This window comes from Melospiza melodia, chromosome 11 (genome assembly GCF_035770615.1).
Source record: "Melospiza melodia melodia isolate bMelMel2 chromosome 11, bMelMel2.pri, whole genome shotgun sequence".
In the NCBI taxonomy this organism is placed as follows: Eukaryota; Metazoa; Chordata; class Aves; order Passeriformes; family Passerellidae; genus Melospiza; species Melospiza melodia.
The window spans coordinates 29135155-29153122 of record NC_086204.1 but is presented as its reverse complement, the minus strand read 5'-3'; positions in this window follow the sequence as shown (position 1 = coordinate 29153122).

The window sequence follows — 17968 nt, the reverse complement described above, 5'->3', positions numbered from 1 at the left end:
TCCCGGCCATCCACGTGCTCCAATAACTCTCCATGATCCATTTGAATGGCTGCTTTCAGGACTGCAGTGCTCCCCGAGCTGCACAGCACATTCCTCGGGCTCTGCAGATGCATATGACACAGCAGAATTTTAGGCAGTATAAGAATTATAAAGCTCAGTTTCCATTACTGTAATTGCTATATAAATCCTACCTTAGAACAGGCCTATTTAACCTTGGTTTGAGCTGAGACTTGGTCCAAGTCTGATTAAGTTGAGCACCAAATTCTTTTTATTTTATTTTATATATATATATTTTTTTTTTTTTTTCTCTGCAGTGTAATAACTTAGTGGGCAGCGGGGTGGGGAGGGAGATGAGATCCAGCGCATCCTCTGCTCCCTGTCCTGCCAGGGGGTGGCTGCAGCCAGGAAATACCTGTCCCCAAAGCAAGAGCAGGACGAAGGGAGCTGTGCATGCTGCGCCCTGGGAGGAGCACCGTTTCTCCCCTTGGAACCTGTGGCTGCTGCTGTGCACAGCTGTGCTCAGAGCAGGTGTGTGAGACGCCTCCAGAGCCTGCCCTCTCTGGGGGATGGAGCAGGAGCTCACAGCCTTTGGGTCATTTGCCACCACCTCGATCAATGTTGGGTGCCCTGGAGGTTCCCCCTCGGGGCACTGAGGTATCTGGGGGGGTCAAAGCAGCCAAAACTTGTTACAGGACAAGGAGCAGTGGGGTCAAAGTGAAAGAGGGGAAATTAAGGTTAGAGTTGCACAAGAAATTGTTTCCTGTGAGGGTGGAGAGGCCCTGGCACGGGGTGCCCAGAGTAGCTGTGGCTGCCCCTGGATCCCTGGAAGCATCCAAAACCAGGTTGGAGCACCCTGAGATAGTGGAAGGTGTCCCTGCCCATGCCAGGGATGGCACTGGATGAACTTTAAGACCCTTCCAACCCAAACCAGTCTGTGATTCTGATGCTAAAACTGAGGAAGAAGTTGCCAGTTCCATAAGCAGAGGTTGGTGATGTCCTGCTGGAGAATTCCAGACTCCCTTTCAGGCCAGGGTGCAGCTTTGACATGGACAGCCATGACTTGCTCCAAAGAAACCTTGGCACAGCATTTCCCATGCCATAAACCTGCTCTGCAGTGGCTGCTTTGCCCCCCATCTCAGTAAAGCCACAGGAATGAATTTATTAATGTATCCTGCTTCCTTTACAGGGTCTTCTTCAGAGTTCCTTGACTTAACCATGGGGAAAACATGGCAGGAAGACGTAAGAGAAAGCTGAGAACTGAAAAACTGAGTGTTCACCTTGAGCTGGACAAGGCTGCCCACCATGAGGATTGTGCTGGCACAGGCAGGGGCCTGGGGAATGCAGAGGTGGGGGGTAATTTTTAGGACTTTCATTCCAGGGCCCCATTGATTACAGCCCTATTAAGAGGCCGATGCATGCGACTTTAAAGTTATTTTGTTAACTAAGGGTAGGCAATGGATGTGTCATGCTAACAACCATAATTGCTGGTGTGTCTAACACAGTATGTAAGTACAGTAGAGTGAATTTAAAAGGTTGTGGTAATCTAAGAATGTTAAAAGGGGAATGTGTGCCTGAGGGGCGTGGGGGCTGGGGAGAAAAACGAGTTACTTGACATTCACTGTCTTCCTCCCAGCTCCTTTTGCTAAAGTAGGAACAGAATCGGAACAAAAAAATGTTTGTTTTACAGCTGTACCAAGTTACGGCGTGGACTCGTGCTCCCCCCCTCCTCTCCCACTTGCATCAAGTACATCCTGTACTTTTGGCAACATGTTGACTGGATATTTAAAAGCTGTGAACTGTTCTGAAAGTTTCACATACTGGGTTATGGGCCATGTGTGTTTGATCAAAATTCAATTACTGCACTGTACCATGCTTGGAAACCTATCATCCCAAGTTATGAAGTATGACGAAATAGGCTAATCTAATTGGTTCAGTATGGGAGCAGTATCAACCAAGCTTGTTATGATAAATAGCTTCCTGTGTTAAAGGTTCTCTAGAGCTTAAGTATCTTGGCTCACCTCCCTCTACAAAATAAGAATAGTGTTCCCTGGGAACAGTTACATCACTGTCCCTCTCCTACATTCACAATTAAAGGTTTGTGGATTTTTTTTCATCTTGCTGTTCCTTGAGCAGATAAACCGTGGACATCTCCTGCATTCCCCGCTTCCATCCCCTCCCCGTTTCCTCAGGGTAGGCAGTGTGGTGCTAACCCCGATCCTGCTGTTCCTCAGGGCTGGAATGCACTGGAAGTGTTCAAAGCCAGGCTGGAAGGGGCTCTGAGCAGTGGAAGGTGTGTAGTAGATGTCCCTGCCCATGGAATGGGGTGGAAAGAGATGAGCTTTGAGGTTCCTTCCAACCCAAACCATTCCATGATTCCAGCAAGCTTGACCAGGATGCCAAAATCCACCCTGGGGCTCGTGTGCTGCTGTGTCAGTGCATGAGAGGTGTCTGTCTGTGCAAAGATCTGGAATTTCTGATGCAAAGTTAAACTCTATGGAAGAACTTTAATCCTTCTGAGCACCCAATAAAAGAGCTTCTGTTCAGTGAGCTCCACACCTATGGATGTGCAATTATCTTATTAAGCCCCGAAGTTTAGGTCATCAGTAGTTAAACACAAATCCAGGGCGCAACTGCTGGATTATGGCTAGGGAAGGACTATGTTCTAAGCCTGGATTTGTAGTCACTAAATTTGGCTCTAAGACAGTGAGCTGTCTCCCATGAGATGATATTGGCTTCGTGATTTTATCTGGTCCATCTTTGGCAAGAAGTGCTTAGCTGGGATTTTGATGTCACAGTAATAGACAGTGTCAAGGGGAAAAAAAAAAAAAAAACACATGGAAAAGTGGCTCCTTATGCTCTGGTGATTCAAGTTTTTCCTGCCTTGAACCACCCCCCTCCATGTGCCTCCTAACTCAGAAAAGCCCCTTCAGGCAAAATAATTGTGTGATGATCACTTTACAAATATATAACTCAGGCCTGATAGGGCAAGGGCCTTTAGCACTGCTAAGTTTTCTCTTAAGAATAAAGTTATTCACTTACTTAGGGCTTGGTAGAACGAGTTCTTATGTAAGTGAGTCTTCGAATTAGCCCCAAGACTGCCTAATACCTGGATTAAGCCTGTATGGTGATTAATGCCTATTTACTGTATCTGTTATCCCACTGCATTTTGCTCTTCAGCCTTGATTAAGCCCTTTGCTTTACCATTTAAAATGTCCTGCTTAACCTTCTGCTTACAAACGTACACAGTGCTGAGCTTTGCACTTTTAACCAGCACAAGTTCTACCATAAATAATAGCATTTAATTTTAAAGTGCAACAGCCACAGTCACCACTTGATTAAATGACAGAGAACAGCAACAGCAAACTGGGGAACACAGAGTTTTTCACCACAAATGTCTACGTCCATGTAAGTGAAAAAATTACACCTTCCTGCTGCTGATTAGCACTTTCTGTGCAGGTCTTTATTTTACATGTTTATAGAAAATTATTGCCAAAAGAGCCTAAACAGTGACTCTCTGCGATTTCCCCAAATATGTTTTGAAGGAGATAAACTAGATTAATCTCTCTTTATAAAGTTCCCACAAGAAAGCTCACAGACACAGTAGCTTTACCTTCAAAAATAGAATGTGACTGTAGGCACTTATGCTAATCTCTTTTTTGGCAAATCAGCTTTTTTGTATTGAATCTTGCTTGATTGAATAGCACTGGAGCTGCCAGAGTAAATGCTATTATCAATGTACAGTAATTAAGGAAATAGTCCTTGTCACTCCAACAGTGTCCAGGCAGTAGTGCCTTCTGTAATAAAGTTAAATGATAAAGAAATATCTCCAAGGTGTAGATACTGGACCAGGGGAGCTCTTGAGATGCAGGGAAAATAACCCAGCGTGGAATTACAGGTGGTGGGGAAAGTATAAATGCCTGTGGAATTCATGCTAAAAAGCCTGTTTGATGCTAAATGTTTAAATAGGAGCTCAGCACTAAAACACATAATTGTTTAATTTGTCATGTAATTTCTTGACTCAGGGCAGTTGAGCATCTCCCAGTCACCACCCTTAAAAAATGTGTGCGAGGGAGAGGAGGGGGGAGACCCTTCCATCATTCAGCAACTTCAAAGATCCTTTCCCCCTTCAGGCAGCAGCCTGCACGAATGATAAACCTTGCTTTAAGATCAGCAGAGCCCGGCTCTGCCAAATCCATCTGGGGAGAGAATTTCAGTAAAAAGGACTTGTCATTCCTTCCCCCGCCCTCCCGCTTCGCTTGGAACTTTACAGCCCGGGAGTCCTTCGGTGGCTCGAGATTGTTCCTGCAGCACCCAACAGGGAGATTCCCCAAGGACAGAGAGGGAGAAAAAACCCCTTTGGGTATGTTCTGCATTAAAACTGTACCGCAGTGAGCTGTAGGAAAGCAGGGTTGCTCTCAGGTCCCAGAAAGGGTGTTTAATAAGCGGGGAATGCTGATGGGTGCTGCCGGAGGTTTGCAGAGCTCTGGCCTACGACATGCTGAGCTCTGCACTTGAGAGCAAAGAGCTTTTGTCCAAGCAAGGTACGTGCAGGAGAGATGTTGTTTAATGTGCAATAAATAACCAGGGGAGGTATTTAATCAAGTGTGCCGGGAAATACTGCTCATGTCCAGACACACACACATTTCCAAAGGGGCAGCCTGGGAGCGAGGGCTCCAAGGGGTGCGAGGGGCCGGCCAAGGAGCCCGCAGGGAGGCTGCAAAATTTCATCCCACCATAAGACACACGCAGAATTCCAGCCCCTGTTCTGTCTTTCCCCTAGCAGCCTGCATCTTATCTCAGCTCTGTGTAATAATTTTCATATTTCACAGATCTGGCAGTTGTGCTGCCGAGGGTTTTAGCATTCCCTGCAACGCCCCCAGCGCTGCGGCGCATTGACATTCTGAAGGCTGGGCATCGTAACCCCGCCATTAAATCTTTGACACAATGAAGTGTCTTCTAAATAAATTCAGTGGGATCGATCCAGTGAACTTCAGAGTGCACCTTTTCAATTATTTTTTAAAGATGGAAGTGTTTTGTGCATATTGAGCTCTGGATTTGTGGGCTTGAGCGTGGACCTGAGCTCTGCTCCAGCAGGAGCTTATGGAAACACTCAGAGGGGATCTGAGTCCTTCCTGTGCTTCCAGCATGGCTCTGGGCTTCTGGATCTGGGACTCTTTCCTGTTGTACGTAAAACATTAATTATTATTCCAAAATATTTGGGGTTTTTTGCATTCCCTTAGCTCAACCTTCAGAGTTGTCCGCTTGAATCTGAGCAGAAGCACTTTGGTCAGAATTAAAGAAAAAGTGATAGCCCAGGCAGCAGGTTTTTAATTGAGGCCTGCCAAATACCAAAGGCAGATGCTTTTTCATTCTGTAGCTCCTGGATACGCCGTCTACTTTTCGGTTTCAAGGACAAAGGAAACACTTACCCAATTAGATGAGGCATGAGATTGTGACATACGGGCTCTTTCCTTAAATAAAAAAAAAAAATACTGGAAAAAGATTTTTGACCCTAAGTCAATGAGTGCTATTAAAATAATGAATACTCCATAAATCCAGCCATAGCCATGGCCCACACTGGGAGCTGTGCTGTTCCTGTTGCAGAGGAGGCCGTGGGATAAATCCCCACACAGCTCCCCTGGCTGGATCGCATTTTGGAGGCCTTACTTTTAAACCAGGACAGACAGAGATGTGAGTCAGTGATTCAGGGACACAGGAGGTCTGTCACCTCCTCTGTCTGATGTCAAACATGATCTGGGTGTTGGAATACCTGGATTTCTCCCATAGGCTCAGCTGAGCCCAGGAATTCTCCTGCTCCTCTCATGAGGCTCGTAGGAGCTGGTATTTGAATGGGAACGCGGCTGGTCCAAGGTAATGCAGCTTTTGCTTGCTGAAGGTAGGAAATGGTTAACTTAATGCTTTCTACACCTCACACCTGAGTCTGAAGCATCCTAGAAGCCACTTGAGCTGCTGCAGGAGGAGCATCACACGCTGTCTGTTGGTGGAAGCGGGATACGTCGGGATCATCCTCATTTCTGTGTCTGGAGATGGAGGCAGCAGTTAAACTTTGAAATAATCACAGCTCTGCTGCCTCCCTCCTCAGAGCTGGGGTGTGTTTGCTGTAGCCTTTAGCAGACAGCTGGAAGTGTTGACTGGTAATTGTGGTGGGTTTCTGATGCTGCAGGGGAGCGAGGAGCCGGCTCTGCCCCGCGCCCGTCGCTCCCGCGGCTGGCCTTGCCGAAATGATTGAAATCCGTGTTCTCATCCCTGCACGCAGCCCTGGAGTCTCAGGTGCTGGGAATTAACGTTGCCTGTTTAATTACATCAGTGTGCAGTTGGAGCTGCTGTAGCTGTCCTTTCTCACAGGGAGGAATTGCAGCCTCACATCAAACTGGGTGGGGGACTGAGTGATACTGGAACAAATGGAAGTGACTGGAAAAATTGCTCTTGTCTTTCCAGCCAGGCCCAGCTGCCATTTTGATTTCTCTCCACCTTGGTGGCTGTCCCTGGACCTCTGCAGGGTTTGTCCTGCTGTACCCTGTGCAGAGCCATTAATCATGTGTGACATCAAATGGGGCCCCAAATCGCAGTGTTCACGATGACAGTTTGGGATGCCTGGACCCCTGGTGATTCTGGACTCTGAGTCCTTCCCAGCCTCAGCTGCAGAGCAGATCAGGCTGGAAGCTGCATCTGTGCCTGTTGGTGAGGCCCCAGCCAAGGGCAGGCACAGCACTGCTGCACCCAGAGCTCCAGTGCCAATCCTAAACTGTGGGAACCCCAGAGACGCAGGGAGCAGGGACAGCAGGAGGGACCACTCATGGAGACCACAAAATCACAGAATCCTAGAATGATTTGTGTTGAAAGAGACAATAAGTCCACCCATTCCCACCCCTGCCATGGGCAGGGACACCTTCCACTATCCCAGGAATATCCACTGTCCCTGTCCAGCCTGGCCATGGGCATTTCCAGGGATCCAAGGGCAGCCACAGCTTCTCTGGGCACCTGTGCCAGGGCCTGCCCACCCTCCCAGGGAACCATTCCTTTCCAATATCCAATCTAAATCTATTCTGTCCCAGCTGAAAGCTGCTGATTATGAAGAAGAGATGTTCCCCTCCTCTCCTCTGCAGGAGCAGCAGCAGAGCTGACAGTGGCTGCTCATCCCAGTGTCCCAAAGAGCACACAGAGGAGCAGCCTGTTCCTCCCCAAACCAATGCAGAGCCTCCCTGGACCCCTCTGTGCTGGACCAGGAGCAGAGAGCAATGGCATGGCTTAACTTTAGGCTCTGCTGCCTTGGGCCAGCTCAGCACTGTCACCACTGAGCCAAACCCTCGTGTAATCACATTACTGCCACTGCCATTGCTTCCAAGAGAGCTTGTGCAGAACTCCTTTATCCCTGCAGTTTACACATCCCTAAAAACCACACAGGGTACAGTGAGGTGAGGAAGAAACACCATGAATTTTCATCATATTGATATTTCTGGCCCATATTACATAGTCACCATGTCCTTGGTGATGGGGAGCAATAAATACCCTGTGCCAGGCTCACATTGCCATGGATGGGAGAGGAAACAGCAGCCCAAAGGGTGTCACATTCTAGAAACCTGACCTGGAAAGAAGGATCCACAATTAACTAGATGGGTAAGGGAGTCTTGATTATCATTAAAAAAAGCCCATGTGGCAAACAGCTTTAAAACATCCCAGATATTATTGATGAATTTTCTGTGGATAGGAAGAATTCAAAGGGCTGCTATTAGCATTCTGCACAGAGAGGGAGCAGATCTATAGCACGGCTCTCAATAAATACATTGCTGCAGTAAACTTCTTTAGCACTTTGCAATTCACATCTGATCTCTGCTGACCTTCTTTTTTCTCCTAATTAAACCTTTAGCTTGCAAATGAGCCATTTCCTACATCAAACTGGTAGATGGGGAAGGAGGAAATTCTACCCGCGATTTATAGGAGCTGCTGCTGACCCAACTGTCTATCACAACCTGTTCTAATTGATCCCTCTTTGAATTAAATTTGACCAATTACTTTCTCCTAGGTGAACAAAGACGAGAGTCTCCTGCAAAGCTGCTGTGCCACAGCGCCAGCAAGGCTGGGTGTGTGTGGTGGGAAGGACATATCCATCATTTTGTGCATGTAAAAAGGTACAGTCTGAGTGCCCCCAGCACCCAAAACCTCTGGTTTCCTGAGCCAAGTGTTTTGGAAGGTGTTTTTGAAGGAGGGGGCACCGGGGTGACTTTGCTGCTCCCACAAGCTCACATCCTCACCTGCTGTCACTCCTGCCTTGGTTTTGGAGCTGGATGATGCTCCAGGCTGCTCATGACCCTCAGTACTGGCTGCCTGTGAAGCCCTTCCTGACCCAAGGAGAGGTCCCCCAAGTCAATCAGTGCCTGGTGTGTCCCTGATGAGGACTCAGAAGGGAATGGAGTATCTGAGATGGGTGTCACAGCACTGAGATGTCGAACTGCTGACCTCAGGAGTTCAAGTGTACCCTTGGCTGAGCTGTGTAGGGTTCTGCCTGTGCAGATGAATCCTGTGCCCTTCCCTGTGGCTGAAATGTGGGAGTCTGGCTGGGAGAGCACCCTGTGGCAGCAGGGAAGGATCCTTGGCTTGGCTGGACAGCGAGAAGCTGGATCTGCACCAGCCAGCATCAGTCCAGTCCATTAAAAAGTCATGAGTCTCACCTCAAAATCCTGTACAGAAGTACATTTTATCTGATTTTCCTTGTCTCCTGGCTCCAGGGCGTGCATTTTCAAGCCTTGCTTCCACAGCTGAAATGATGAGAAATGTCCTTTCCCACAGGAACTCCTGGTGGCTGCAGCTTCCCAAATAGCATCAGCTCCAGGATTTGGCACTCCTGTGTCTAAGCCATCCAGGCATTTCCAAAGGCCCTGGGTGCAAATCCCCCTTCAGCCAGCAGCTCCTGCCCTGTGGAACAGGCTCTGCCTCTGGAGCATCCCTGTGCTGCATCCTGGGATAATTCCAGCGTTTTCCTCTCCTCTCCCAGCCACAGGGAATGGGAAACCTCACCAGCATTCCTGCCCCATATGCAGAGCCTCACCGGGAAAATACTCATCCTCTCCAGGAATATTGGGCATCATGTTGGGAATTGTTCCCCGGGAAGGTGGGCAGGCCCTGGCACAGGTGCCCAGATTTGCTGTGGCTGCCCCTGGATCCCTGGCAGTGCCCAAGGCCAGGCTGGACAGGGCTTGGAGCACCCTGGCACAGTGCAAGGTGTCCCTGCCCTGCAGGACATGGAAAAACACAGGCTTTAAGGTTTCTTCCACCCCAAACCATTCAAGGATTCTATGAATTTCTGCATTGCTTGGAGCAGCTTGGCAGGGGTGGAACAGGATGAGCGTTAAGGTTCCTCACCAACCCAAACCATGGCTCCAAACCATTCCATGATTCTGTGATTTCCAGCTGTGCAGGTTCCCCTGGGCTGTGGCTGTGCCCCACACCTCTGCTTCCACAGCAAATCACAGAAAAAAGGTGAATTTTTTTGTTTTTCACCCAGCTCATCCCTCATCCTGGGTGAAGCAGATCCCTCCCAGCTCCTGTGCCAGAGGAACCCTCCCAGAATCTCATCCTGCTGGTGGATGGGAGGATCCCAGGGCTCCCCCAGGCACTGAGGATTGCTGCCAGACCCCTTGGAGCCCTTTGGGGTGGCATTAAAACGTGGCTGACATTTTCCACGCTCCCTCCTCAGCGCTCTGGCTGCGATATAAATTTTCTGGGAGTTCTGCTGTGCTATTTGCATGCATCCACAGCACTGTTTGTTTTCACACAGTGACCTACATAACTCATTTTAATACGTACCCAGGCAGCAGGGCTGGGCTGCAGGGGTGTCAGGGGGATGCAGGGCTCAGCAGCAATGAATCCATCAACCCTGAATTTTGGGAGAGAATGGTGGGAGCAATGGCATTCCTTCCTCTGGCTGTCCTGCTGGAGCCCTCTGTGCTGGTAAAAATGGTGTTGGGCCATTCCCACTGATTCCCAAATGGAAAATTCACTAAATGTTCAAAAAAAATTGAGGAAAAAAAGACCAAAAAAATTGGGGTTAAAAGGTCCAAAAAAAAAAAATCTGGGAATGGGGAGAAATTCCTGCGGGAAAAGGGAAAAAATTGAATTAAATTCTGATTTTGAAGCAAAAAAAATCCCAACAAATTTTAAAAAACCCCAAAAATTCCCAAAAATGTTGGGATCCAAAATTCCAAATAGGGATCCAAAATAAATCTGGGAATGTAGAGAAATTCCAGTGCTCCCAGTACTGGAATTTCTTAGCTGCCAATTTTCATGAAATATTCATATTTTATTTAATTTTTCTCCTCTGTTCTCTTCCCTTTTGTATGATAATGACTCCTGTTGGTGGAAACACAGTGATTCTCCAGGATCCCCCAGCTATGGGAAAGGTGGGAGTGTTCCCTCAGGCCACACACTTCCATGCATTTTGGAGCATGGATTTAGTTCTGCAATTTGTAAGAGCCATCAGGATGTGCTGCTGTTGCCCCTGTGGTGAGCCCAGCCCGACCCCAGGTCAGGCTCTGCCTCTTCTTCACTTCATATTAAATATTGTTAAATATTTAAGCAAAACGGCTCTGATTTAGGAGAATCGCAGAGCAGGTACAGGGCTTCAGAGCAGCCCAGGGGCTGTTCCTGACCCTCCCTGGCCAGAAAATCATAAAGATAATCCCCATTCCACTGAGCCCTGGCTGTAGAGGTGAGCTGGCCTCACTTCTGGTCCTGCTGCAGACACCCCCAGTGCTGTGTGTCCCTCATCTGGCCCATTTCAGCTGTAGCTGCAGCAGCCTGAACCTCCACACGGGTTTCTCTGCTGATATTTCATAACATTTCATGTACATAATCTGCATATGTTATTTTTAGCAAACTTTCTCCCCAGGACAGCCTCATGTGCTCCACATCTTGTTCCCATGAGCAGTTGGGAGAGTTTGATTTTTTTTTTTTTTGGTAGCTTTTCCTGAGTCAAGATCAAGTTTTGAATTGCAGGAGCAACACACACATACCATATTTTTATTTCTTTTCACAAAGAAGCTTTAAGGGAGGGATAAAAAAGCCAAAAAGCAAAGGCAAGTGAGGTGGCCCAGCTCCCATTTCTAGGAATTTCCTTGCTTGGGATGCTTTGGGGTGAGTTTCCATCATTCCCCCAAAGAACCAACATCCTTACTGAGTGGAAATAGCATTGTTCTTGGTAGAAATAGCATCATTCCTGTGGAAATAGAGTAATTCTTGGTAGAGACAGCATCATTCTTGGTGGTAACTGCATCATTCTTGGTGGAAATAGCACCATTTTGGGTACTTTGGGAGCAGGACAAGTCCTTGCTCTTCGCTGGAAATGCTTTGCCACAGGGAGATTCTATATGGAAATGCAGCATTTGCTGCAGGGAGAGTTATCCTGTTGGGTGTTTTCTAGGAACTGTGGCTCCAAGCTCCATGCCTGTGTGGGAGATGCAGCTCTTGGCTGGAAACTCTGAGTCCTTTCACAGGGAAAACCCCAAACTTTGAAACTTAGGTCTGCCTTAACTCTTTGGTGGATGCGTTCCCTGAGAAAATGGGGTTTTGCCAAACACTTGTGGATATTTGCTGGTTGGAAGAGGAATGCTGGCCTTGGGAGGACACCTTCCTGTGGTGGTCTGTGGATGAAGGGGGTGATCCATGCACGGGGTCCATGAAGGGAGAGAGGATCCCTGAAGGCACCTCTGGCCTCAGGGACAGGTGAGTCAGTCTGGACTCCGCCACAGGTGAGTCTGAGTGCCCTGAGCAGAGCTGGGCCAAGGCCTCTGCTCTGAGACCACAGCTCCATCACACAATCAGCTTTCATTTCCAAGGCTTTTTGTGAGCCACAAGAAAGGATCTTGAGAGGTTTTTTGTGGATCTTGGGGCTCCCATCTGTGCTGGCCACCAGCACCTCATGGCTTTACCACTTGGCAAGGCCTCTCTGCTCCAGTGCACAACCAGGAATTGTCTCCTGGCCTGGGTGTTCCCTGTCAGATGTCTAGAACAGCTTCTAGAACATAGGAGAAGAGTTTGTTTGAGAGACAGAAGAGTTTATGAGGTTTTTTTTAGGTCTCACTTGGCTGTCCTCCCCACACCGCCATGACCTGGGGTGGGAGGAACCGTGTGATTTGTGGATCCATCCTGGCTCCTCCATGCAGGGGCAGGACCCCTGGATCCAGGGGAACAACAGGGACACGTGGTGACACATGGCAAAGCACAACCTTGAGCAAGCAGCGCCGGGCAGCCCCGCGAGTTCCTCACGGCACAGCTGGGGCCTGCTTAAAAGCCCTTCCCGAGCGCTTGGAGCAACGAAACCTCTTTTTTCCAAGCCCTCGTTGTGTACTAATGAAGGAATAAAATAAACATTTGGTAACAAACCCAGCATATGGTTATTGTTTGCTGCAAGGACAGGGGAAAACATGACTCCATCGCCGGGCGAGAAGGCTGCAGCTGCGCTATTGCGTTTCCCCGCCGCGCTTTATTTAATAAACCTCGGCCTGCAGCCTCCACGAAATTTTTCGTTCCCCTCCCAAGCCCCCAGAGCTGGTTTTGGTGCCTTCTGCCACGATGGCCACGGCGGGGTCGCATGTGCCCTTCGTTAGGGGAGGAATCTGCTTTCAATTGCGGCCCTTGGGGTTGTATTTTCACAGCGGCTCATTAGTCAGCGGCCGCTGACAGGCCGCTGTGAGTGTGCCATCTCCCGCATTGTCTGTGTGCAAGTGCAGCGCCCAACATGATTTATTTAGGTTTTAATTAAAATTTGTGGATAGGCCAGTGATTTTTAGCAGCGCCGGTTGTAATTTGTGGTTGCACGGGGGGGAAAAAAAAATAAAATGGAAAAAAAGAAGAATCAATAAGCTCATGGAGTTTACGTTTTTAGAGGTACCTGCTGGTCTCTCCAGGCCAGGCAGTTCCCAGCCCTGCCCATTCAGGAGAGATGGAACACCTTTGGTTCCCACAGCAAGGCACAGACCTGGAATTGCTCCAGCAGGTAAATCAGTGTCCCCACCCACCAGGGTGATGTCCTGGTGATCCCAACACCAGACCGAGCTCTGAGTGGCTGCAGAATCCCAGAATGGCTTGGGTTGGAAGGGATGTTAAAGCTCATCCACCCTTGCCATAGCAGGGACACCTTCCACTATCCCAGGTTGCTCCAACCTGGCCTTGGACACTTCCAGGGATTCAGGGGCAGCCACAGCTTCACAGGGCACCCTGTGCCAGGGCCTCACACCCTCCCAGCCCAGAATTCCTTCTGATATCCCATCTCCCATCTCAATCTACCTTCTTTCAGCTTCCAGCCATTCCCTGTGTCCTGTCCCTCCATGACTTGTCCCCAGTCCCTCTGCAGCTCTCCTGGAGCCCCTTTGGCCACTGGAAAGGGCTCTGAGCTCCCCCTGGATCCTTCTCCTCTCCAGGTGAGCACCCCCAGCTCTCCCAGCCTGGCTCCAGAGCAGATGAACTTGGAGCATCTCTGTGGCCTCCCTTGGATTCGCTCCAGCAGGTCCACGTCCTCCTTATTTAATTATCTTGTATTTAATTATATTTAAATTTAATTAATATCCTTCATATATTTAATTGCATGTTCCAGATCACAGCAGCACCCAGGGGGAAGGTGGGTGACAGAAGGAGGTGGCTGAGCCCTGAGGTCCCACGAGCAGGACAGGTGACTTGTGGCTTGAAAACAGAAGTCATGATTTAAAAACGCTTTGGAGGTGTGGCTCACCCTCTCCAAAATAATCTGGAGTGCCTGGATGCCTTCCCCACTGGCAGCATTCCTCACTCCCCTGGAGCAGCAGGAATTTATCTCTATGCTGGTAACTTTTTGTGACTCTAAAGGAACAACCAGGAGAGGAAGGATGAGGAGTTGGTGAAGCCTCAGGGGCCCCTCTTGCCCTGTGGGACCCCCTGGCCACTGCCCCAGTGAGAGGGGATGCGTTGCTCTTGCTGAATGAAGATTTTCTTGCAGCTCATGACATCAAGACGTGTATTTATAAGGGCCAATAAAGCACGAAGAGACTAAACTCAAGCCCCCCCTGCCCAAATTACGAAAGTTTGAAACCTTTCTTGGCCTAGAGAAGTCCCTGCTGTACCTGATGTAAACATGTATTAATTAAAGCACTTTGGAAATGCAGAGTATTGACCCAAGGGCTGTAATGGCTCTTCTTGAGCAATTACAATCCATCACCAGCCCCAGACCTCGGGAGGGGTTTTTTGGAGGCGCGTTATTGACCCGGCGGCCCCGGGCGGTTTCCTCCCTCACACAGACCCTTCCTGCCCCAGGGCTCGCGTCCTTCCCGGGGAAATGGTCTGAGGGGGAGGCCTGAAATCCCTTAAAATTAATAAATAGGATGTATTCCATCCTGCCCCCTCCCCACCGCGCGCCTCCTCTCCCACTCCCTGTCGCCAAGGGCGCTTTAAAGCCTTTCCACCCACCTGCAGACCCAGGCAAACACCTGGAGCAAAATATTTATATCTAAAAGAAAAACTTTGTGCTTTCCAGTGGTGGAAACCCTTCTCAGCTAAAGCATTTATCTCCCGAGACTTACACCTTCTAATTTAATTTTCCCCTAAATCAAACAGGGTATTAATCCACAATAGAAAACACGTTCCAGTTGCACAAACAATATTTAAATGGTATAATAGGGACATCTTTTATAAATACTTCTAACAAATCCTGAAAAAAACCCGAATGTGTGGGCTATAATTAATAGAAATGCCAAGTGCCAGCTAACCAGGAAAACTCCAGCATCATAAATCTGCCCCAAGCCTTCTCACACACGCTGATGGATGGGGACTTGCAGCTTAAATATTTAACAATCAATAATTCAAATACCTATCCTACCCTATTAAATTTGTCACATTTATTTATACATGCAACATCCAGCTGAAGTTTCTCTCAAAGTTGGGCCTCTTCCATCCAGTAACAACATGAAGAATTTTGGAAGGGGAAAAAAGGTGTCAGGATATGAAATTCCTGTGGGGAAATAGGGAACAATGGGGAGGGGGAATTAAACCCCATATCCCAAAATAGTTGGCTGCGTCTCCCTCACCCTAATGGGTTTGGATAATGCAGTGTGCAGGCAGGTGCTGTGTCCTATGAATCACATTTATAGGGATATTTTCCAATTTCCTTGCTGCCCAAGGCAGGGAGCTGCCGTTCATCCTCCGCAGATGAATATTTCGGTGGCACAGGGTGGGCTGCAGCCCCTGTCCACACATTGTGTCCCTCCTGGAGCAAATCTTATAAAAATCTAAAAAAGCCTGGAAAAAAGGGTGGCTTTGGGGCTGCCCTGAACGGCAGCAATGCTTTGTGAGGGTAGAATGGGACATAAATAAGTAAATAAGCACATGCTGAGTGCAGCACTGGTGAGAGGATGATGATGATGGTGATAATAATAATATCAATACTACTAACAATATTACAATTAATAATCAAGCGACACCTTTCCCTTTTGCAGCACCAGCAGCCTGGCTCTGTTTCTCAAAGGTTTTTAGGAAAGTGGGATGACTGCATGGTTTATAAGGTGAAGCTCAGCTCTGTTTCCATTGATCCAGAGGAAGAGGAGGTGGCTCAGAGCGTCCCCTGTGCTGCTGGAGACTTGGCCATGCCTCCTGTGGCAGGGAGGGCCCCTTGGCCCCTGAGCATCATTGATTTTAAAGGAGCACCAAGACCTGAGAGGTTACAAAACTCCTGCACCCAAATTTCTGGAAGCATTTGAACATCCCCATGGGGCTGTGTGTGGGTGAGGAATGAAGGGTGTTGACCATGGCCCCTGTCCCCACCAGAGTGTGCCTGTGGGCCCGAATTACGGTGCCATAAATCTCCGTGGCAAATTTATTGCCATAATTTATCAGCTCCTGTTGCTGAATGGCCAAGCAGTTAATTTTGAGATGAAGTGGTGCCATTTTCATCAATACCTGTGTGCTAACTGCCCATCAAAACATCAGCTGCAATTAATACAGCGTTGCTGAAGCACTGAACCAATAAATATTCCCAGTCTTGGCTGGTCTTCAGCAGATGTTGGGCAGACCCATCGCCTCAGTGAGTGCTGCTCCACTTGCATCAACAGGAATATTTGCATTTAAGGAAGAGGTTAAGGAGCCAGATCTCCCTCTGAGCAGGGCAAAGCACCTGCATTTCCCTGCCTGAACGCCACCCTGGGCTTTTTCCACCCAAAGTTTTTTGATTTCTGTGAGGGGCTATTGTGTATTCCTCCTGCGTCCCGAGCCAGGCTGACACATTTTGATAGCGATAAATAATAAATGGGATTTATTTCCTTAGATGCTGATGGAGACCTTTTCTCCCACAGGAAGAAAGAGAAAGCCAGAAAGCTGGAGGGGAAGAAAACGTGCAAGGAAAGGAGGGAGAAAGCAGAAGGTGGTGCTCACTCCACTGCCAGCACGGCCATCATCCTTGTGGGACAGGGTCACTCTTGCACCCCTCGTGCTTCCTCCACCAAACCTCAGCCAACACCCTCAGTAATGAAGGATATAAATAAATAACAGTGAATGAATTTTAGGGAGGGATGGGCAAGAATGGGGAACGGGCAGTGGTGAGGAGCAGTTGGAGCTGATGGGTGAGCCCTCCCTTTGTGCTGTAATTGCAGGTGGTAATTTTCCTGTGTCTGTTGATGCAGTGATGCACACGGGTGGGTGCCTGTCCCTCCCTCCCATCCCGGTTTCCCCCGTGCTCACAGCCAGTGCTGGGAGGAGTCATCCAGCTCTGGCAGCCCCTGGGACAGGCTGGCCACACCTGGGCTCCCTTCCAAGCCCACGGGCACCAGCACCACCATTTGGGCTGTTTTTTTGCCCATTTGGGACAGCGAGCACAGGCTCAGCACCCTCACCCCCCTGTTCCTCCCTCCTCCCAGAGCTTGTGGGGGTGAAAGGGGCCAGCGCTGTTGGCAAGCCCTGCCTGGGGTACTGTGTTTCCTTTGAGGACAGATTTGGCTTTTCCTCGCTGTCTGGTCTCATTTATGAGGAAAAAAAAGCCAAATTGAACAGGCTCCAACCTGTCCTCAGCTGCCACACCATGCACTGGTGCCAGCACTGCCCACATGGGAGGCACACAGCGAGGGGCACAGACAGGGTCCCCCCCATGGGATGGTGACATTAGACCTGTGCCCAGCCTGACCCTCCCGCCCTGGCCTTGCAGCCAAAACCAAAACTCTGTGGAGGTGTGAGAAAGGAAATACCAGCGGTTTACGTGTGTCAGGCACACATTTGTTAGAAAACACTCATTTCCCCCCAAATAAAATGGAAGAGCTGGTGTTGCAGCTGGTGCTGCCTGGGGAAGGGCTGGGGGTCATGGGGGTCCCTGTTTGCTGTCCCCAAGGGCAGTGGCAGAGCTGCACCAGCCCTCACCCTTCAGGTGTGAGCTTGGTGTCTGCTTTTACACAGAAAACAGCCAGAATGGCTTAAATGCGAAAAAACCCTTTCTGCAAATGCTAAATTCTGCATGTATCTTTTAAGCAAAAGGTGCTGCAGAATGAAAAACTTTGAAGGAAGCTTCAACATTTGTAAAAAAGCCTATATTTTGCCTATTTCTGCACCCAGAGCCTTGCAGAGAGAGGCAGCTCTGCCAACAGCTCCAAGATCAATCCCAACAGCCCTGGCTGTACTGGGGCTCCTTGGAAATGTGGCAATATTTTTATAGTTTAGTTACGTTTAAAGATGCATTGTAGCACTTGCAGCACTTATTAATTACCTGGATCTTTCCTAGGTGTGCTTCATCTCTTTAATTTGAATGATTAATCTGCAGAGATTTGCTGAGGATTACTCCTATATTGGAACGATTTTGTGCGACGGGACACCAAAACCATGGGGAAGAGCGGCCAATGTGACAAAAGTGACTCGATTTACCCAAATATCCCCACGATTTGGGATGAAGCTGCTGCCTGGGAGCCTGCCCAGCACACAGGGCTGGGGCCAGGAGAGGTTGATGCCC